The sequence below is a fragment of the Dipodomys ordii genome, unplaced genomic scaffold, assembly GCF_000151885.1.
Source record: "Dipodomys ordii isolate 6190 unplaced genomic scaffold, Dord_2.0 Scaffold9, whole genome shotgun sequence".
NCBI lineage: Eukaryota > Metazoa > Chordata > Mammalia > Rodentia > Heteromyidae > Dipodomys > Dipodomys ordii.
In genome coordinates this window covers 24,383,856-24,390,884 of record NW_012267225.1, presented here as the reverse complement: position 1 = coordinate 24,390,884, position 7,029 = coordinate 24,383,856, and the positions used below count along the sequence as shown (strand labels likewise).

Genomic DNA, 7,029 nt, shown 5'->3' with positions numbered 1-7,029 from the left:
CAAAGATTCCATGTTTTCCTTCATTTGTGGTAGATAGAATGTACCTATATACCTATAAGTAAATGTGGGGTGGTATGCAAGTGGGTACAAATTAATTAACTGAAGTAAATAGACTCTATGGAAAAGTCAAATAGTATTATCTTTTAGAAAGTCTAGATTGAAGCCTGACAAAATCAACATGGGTACATGCCAGGGGAGGGGGTAAGGGTAAATGAATGAAGGGGGAAGGGGAGGAAAATGCAGTCAAGAATACATGGTATATACCAAAAAATTAAGAAAAGTAAGGGAAGGTGTGGGTCGAAGGGCAGATGAAATGTTGAGGGGGTGACCTTGGCCCAAGATGCACTGTACGCATAAACTGCTTTGTTAAATGGCACACTACTTAAAGGTAATTTAAAACAATTTAAAAATAATTGATGAAAGTGCAGCTGCACAGTTCCTAGAGGAAATACTAGCTGGATATCATGAATGGCTGATGGGTGTTCATTGGGTGGCTCAACCCAGAGGTGAGGGAAAAAGAGTAGACTCTTAAGGGTTATGGATGAATCAGAGATATCAATCTAAAAAGAGGTTTTGTTTTTGTGGAATTTGAAGATCCTAGGGATGCAGATGATGCTGTATATGAACTTGATGGAAAAAAAACTGTGCAGTCAAAGGGTTACTATTGAACATGCTAGGGATTGATCCTGAGGTGGACGGGGTAGAGGATGCTACTCTGATTATTTTAGCAGTCACAGTCCTTAAAATGATAGATGAAATGCTCCACCTATAAGAGCAGAAAATGGACTTATAGTTGAAAATGTATCCTCAAGAGTCAGCTGACAGGATCTCGAGCTGAGGAAGTAACCTTTGCAGATGCTCATCGACCTAAATTGAATGAAGGGGTGGTTGAGTTTGCCTCTTATGGTGATTTTAAAAATGCTATTGAAGGGGCTGGGAAGGTGGCTCAGTGGTAGAGCGCTTGCCTTGCATGCTCAAGACCCTGGGTTCGATTCCTCAGCACCACATCAGCAAACAGAAAAAAGCCGGAAGTGGCGCTGTGGCTCAAGTGGTAGAGCGCTAGCCTTGAGCTGAAGAGCTGAGGGACAGCGCCCAGGCCCAGAGTTCAGGCCCCACGACCGGACCCAAAAAAAAAAATGCTATTGAAAAACTTTCTGGGAAGGAAATAAATGGAAGGGAAAATAAGTTAACTGAAGGCAGCAAAAGGCACAGTAGGTCAAGAAGCAGGTCTCGATCTCGGACCAGGCCTCTAAGTCTCAGAGCCGATCTTTATCTCGTAGTCGCAAGTCTTACAGCTGGTCCAGAAGCAGGAGCCAGAGCCGGAGCAAGTCTCATTCTGTTAGTAGGTCTCCTATGCCTGAGAAGAGTCAGAAACATGGTTCTTCAAGCAGATCTAAGACTCCAGCATCTGTGGATCGTCAGAGGTCCTGGTCCAGGTCCCGATCCGAGTCACGGTCCAAGTCCATGACAATGGCAATTAAACTGTAAATAACTTGTTCTGGTAGCCTTAAAAAAATTCCCAAACCAAATTTGCTACAAATTCTGGTAAGTATGTGCTTCTTCGTGGGGTGGGATTTGGATGGGGTTGGGTAGGGCTGGATTTCTTTGTAGATGTGGACCACCAAGGGGCTGTTGAAAACCAATTGTATTAAATGTCTTTTGATAAGCCTTCTGCTCACATTTTTGTGAATGTCTGAGTGTAGAGCTTGTGTTTATTGACAGAGCTCTTTTATAACTAAAGCAACATTATTTTTTGGTTTTAGAAAAAAATCGACCATTTTAGTTCCTATTTGTTCAAATATGTTGATTAAGAATTCATTTAAAGGCTCAATTAAACTAATTGTTGGCTTTGGACACTTAAAAGAGCTTTAAATTTACTTGTATATAAAGAGTTTTACTTGTTTGGTCAAGCATCCTTCCACCTATCTGTTAACAGCTGCAGGACAAACACATTAAAGCAACTGTGTTATTGATAATAAAATATTACAAAAAGTTGAGGGCCTCAAATGTTTAAAAATGGGAATTTTGAAATACTATGCATTTAAATATTCTATTGTTGGTTTTTTTTTTACTCTTTTCCTCTGGAATTCCCATGATGCACATGAATATGCTTGCTGGCATCCCACAGGTTCCTTAGATTTTTAAATTTTATCTTTTTGTTCCTTACATAGGAATTTCAATTGACTTTGAGTTTGTGGATTCTTTAGTCCTAATTTGTTATTGAAACTCTTTAGTGAGTTCTTCATTTCAGTTATACTTTTTAGCTTTACAATTTCTGGTGGTGTTATTGTAATATCCATTTCTTTTTATTGATATTCTCCATCTCTTCATACATCACTTTCTGGCTTCCTTAAGTATTTATTTTTTATTTCCTTTACTTATTTGAACATATTCTAGCACTTGATTTAAATCTCTGTCTACTAAGTATATACTGTCTTGGGGACAATTGATGTTAATTTCTTCTGTGAAAGGGGCTATGATTTGTTTTTGTTTCTTTGAATGTTTTATAATTAATTTGTTGACATTGAACATTTTGAATCTTAATCATCCTTAAGGCTCATTTCTTTTTCTTTTTAGCTGTAATTTTAGCTGTTTATTTACTTGAAGGGTTTTAAATACTTTTTACAGGTGCCATCTTGATTATCTTTTCCCTCCTGAGTTGTTGCACTTCCACTTTTTAAAATATTGAATTATTTGTATCTGGATTACAATATCTTGCACATTGTAGACATATTATATTATGAGCTTCTCAATTGTTTTTAGAATCCTTTGAAAGAATGCTCATTTCCTTATTTTATGTGTAATCAACTCAGTTAGTTTCAGACTGGAAGCCAGCTTTTGTTGGCTTTGGATCTAAGGCCGTTTTTCAAAATCCTTGAAGTATTATTTTGACTCAGAGCCAAGAGCCAATATAAAACCTGGGTTTCAGTCCTCACTGGTGCTTAGGTTGCAAAGCCTTTGCTGAATGCCTTGGGATTGTTCTATATGCGTAGAAACTGGGGAGGAGCCTAAGACTTTATACACAAACTTAAACAATGCCTTTCTCTGCCTTCCTCGATGCTGTGATTCCCCTTTTCCAATCTGCAACAGGGCTATTTTCTACTGGTGCTTTAGTTAGTCAGCTGGAGTTTATTTTCTTACAAGGTCTCCTACTTTTCATGACTAATTCTATTTAGGGAAAAATCATTGAGAAAATATTTTTTTAAAAATCTCCAGTCTCCTTTTGATATTCTTTCAAGCACAAGATCCCCTTTCCCAGGTGGAAATGAAAAATCTAGTGTGCCTAATAACATTTGTGTGTGTGTGTGTGTGTGTGTGTGTGTGTGTGTGTGTGCTGGGGCATGAACTCAAGGCCTGGGTGCTGTCCCTGAGCTATTTTTCTCAAGGCTTGAACTCTACCACACTAAGCCACAGCTCTAGTTCTAGCTTTTTTCATTACTTAGTTGGACTTTCCTGCCTCAGCTGGCTTTGAACCACACACCTTAGATCTCAGCCTCCTGAGTAGCTTTTATTATAGGCATGAACAACCAGCCTCTGAATAATATCAACTCTTCTACAATAGCTATTAGTATATACATTTCCAGACATCATGATAGTTTAGTCTTGATCATGTTACATTTGCTGGGTTACAGTATGTTGATATTTTCATTAATCATTAGTCTCCTTCTATTTTCTTAGGAAGTTTTCTTAGGAAGAAGCCAGGAATGATGGCCTTATGCTGATGTCCTGCCAAGGTCATCTCCTTGTTCTTTCTTGGTCTTCTCCACTTGCTGCAAATTGGTAAATGTTTCCTAAGGTTTGATCATAACCAGATTTGGGTTTGTTTTTGGCAAGATTATCTGTGTATTTATCATTGGGAAGTGAAAGTAAATTCTTTAAGTAACAATGCTTTTCAGGAAAAAGCCTCCAGAAGCATAGATGATTTTGAATTAACTGTTCAAGACTGGAAATGTACAGAAAAAGCCAGCTCATCTTCTTGATGACATATAAATTTTTTAAAAATTAGTTGTAGAAATAGGTTTCAATTATTATTTATGATATTTTAATGTCGCAAGGTCAAAATCCCCTGTGAAGAACATGATTTCCTCCCTTCTCCTCCAAAGAAACATGTGACCAAAGAAAAGACACATTGCCATATATGTGTATACAAAGGAACCCAACTAAAACTTCTTCTTCTTACCACTGGATAGATAAGCACCTTCTCCTCTCTATTTCCCAATATATTCTCCAAATCTAATGTCACAAGGAAATAGATGTGAAGTTTTTAATCAACTGTCCCTTGAATGCAGCTCTCAATAAAACACTTCTTTTATGTGTAAACATGATACATAGTACTGGATTCTATATACATTTTGACAGGGAACCCCTTACTTGTTTTCAGATGTACTCAACCGGCTGTCTGGCTATCTGCATATTTTTTGCGATATTAGTTATTACTGCTTAAAAAAACTAAATCCACTGATCTTTGAGAAGAGTTAATTTATGATATTATAGTTTTGTTTTAGTTTGTATAGTAGGTTTCTACAGGTAATCAATCAATACATTTTTAGCATCACTACATATCATAGATTTGATATTTTTTAATCCAATTGTAGCTATTGTCATCATAAAAACTCATATTAAGCCAGGCGCCAGTGACTCACCCCTTAGTAAAAGCTGCTCAGGAGGTTCATATCTGAAGGCTGTAGTTTGAAGCCACAGGAAAGCAAGGCAGGAAAGTCCATGAGTGGTAAAGTGCTAGACTTGAGGGAAAAAGCCCGGATCAGTGCGTAGGCCCAGAGTTTAAGCCAATATCAGCACAAAACAAAATAAAAGCAAAAACAAAAGGAAACCCACATATTAAAATCTTCATCCTACTATTGAGTCAATTAAGAAACTTAAATTTGGTATTGAGACTTTCTGACAATACTATCTGGCCCTGATATATAAATTGATTTGGGGGTATACTTATTGCTGTTAGATTGGTAGTTTGCCATAATTTGTAGACTTTTTTTAAAGAACAGAATTTTAAAATGTACCTGGTAGCCTAATATTTTCAATTAATCTTCAGGTTTTAAGAATTTGTAGTTAAGTTCCTCTGTGTTTAATAAAGGTAAGAGAGAAAATGAAATGATTTTCTCTCCCTTACCTTCTGTAGATGCTCTCTAACAAAAGCTAGATTAAGAAGAGAAAATCAAACAAGTTCAACGACACAAACTCTTCTGTACAAATGGGAGATCACTTAGATAATTGAGTAAATCCTAAAGGTCTTAAAATACATGGGTCTGGCCTTAGTTTTAAACACTAAAAGAAGGGTGTGGGGGCAGGCTCTGTCAATATGAAGCGTAAGGAGAAACATCATAAACAAAACAAAAATTTTATGTAGATTTTAGTACTCTTTTCATTAAGAGCCTCTACTGGGAATTGGAATGTAACTCAGTGGTTGAGTAATTGTCTAACATGCATGAGGTACTGTATTAGTAATTCCCAATACCACAAGAGTCTTTACTAACTTGATTATCTCTCGTTTTCTGGTAGATATTTCCTCTATAGACATAAATTCAGATTACCTCTTGTGTTTGTGGCTTTTCAAAATCAGCTAAAATATTATTCCTATACCAATGAGACATATTTTATAGCAAGTATATTCTGGTTTTTAGTCATACTCTGAATCCCATCATTACAATATACTGAAAGCTCATCATTAATAGTTATGCCAATATCTCTTTGATCATTTTTGGTTTCTGAAGCATTTTGTCTTATTCTTAAAAAAGAAGTAATACATAAAAGAAATATAATAGAAAAATATAAAGAGAACAATATATCTTCATACAAACAATAGCCCCATCAATAAGTGGGCTAAAGACTTAAAGAGAGACTTCTCCAAAGAAGAAATGTTCAACATCTCTGGCCATAAAAAATGCAAATCAAGGGCTGGGAAGGTGGCTCAGTGGTAGAGCGCTTGCCTTGCAAAAAATGCAAATCAAAACAACATTGAGAATCCAGCTGATTCCAGTTAGAATGGCCATTATCAAGAAAATGAATAATAATAGATGCTGGTGTAGATATAGCCAAAAAGGGGATGCTACTACAAACCAGTGCAACCACTCTGGAAAGCAACATGGAGGTTCCTTAAAAGACTAAACATACAGGTTCCCCATGATCCAGCAATCCCACTCCTGTGCATTTACCTAAATGACCACAAACCAGCCCTCATTGGTGCCACCAGCACAACATGCTCATTGCAGCGTTATTTACCATAGCTAAGATATAGAATCTATCCAGATGCCCTCAGTGGGTGAATTGATCAAGAAAATGTGGTATATATACACAACAGAGACAATGGAGCTCTATGCTTCCATCAGAATGAATGACTTAGAGAAAATTATAATAAACAATGTAAGCTGGACCCAAAGAAACATAGGCTGCAAGGTTCCCCTCATTTGTAATAACTAGAATATGTCTATAAATCTACAAGTTAATTCAATGAATAGTAAAAGACAAATAATTACACTTGGACATGATTAGTTAAACAGCACTTCAAGCATCACACAATGAGAACAGAGGATATTCTTAGGAGAGGATCACAGTGGCTTAATAGCTATGTGCATATGCCCATATAAAATAATGCTTATTGAAATAAACTCCAAGAAATGGAAACAAGATGCAATGAATTCTTTTTTCTTTCTTTTTTCCCTTTGTTTTATTCCCTGTTGTCACTATTTTTTTAATTGTAAAAATACTGTACAGAGGGGTTACAATTACATTGGCAAGATTATGAGTACATTTCTTATCAAGCATTATAGCCTTCTCCTTTGTTTCCCCTTCCTATCCCTTCCCATCCTCCCCCCACCCCTCCAACCAATCTTCCTCCCAGCCCCCCACCAAAGTTGTAAAGTTAATTTTTGACATAACAACTTGTACATCTCATTGTTGCAATGGGTCCACCTCTATCCCTATTTAAACCATTTGTTTATTCCCTTCCCCTCCACAAATTATACCAACATCAAATACAGTAAAAGCAGGGGTTATACCGTAGGGGAAGGACAT

General features: G+C 36.7%; 1 pseudogene; it reads left to right on the top strand.

The window, feature by feature from the left end:
* The first annotated feature begins 464 nt into the window (after positions 1-464).
* Positions 465-1,488, top strand: LOC105980427 (annotated as a pseudogene).
* Positions 1,489-7,029: the final 5,541 nt, after the last annotated feature.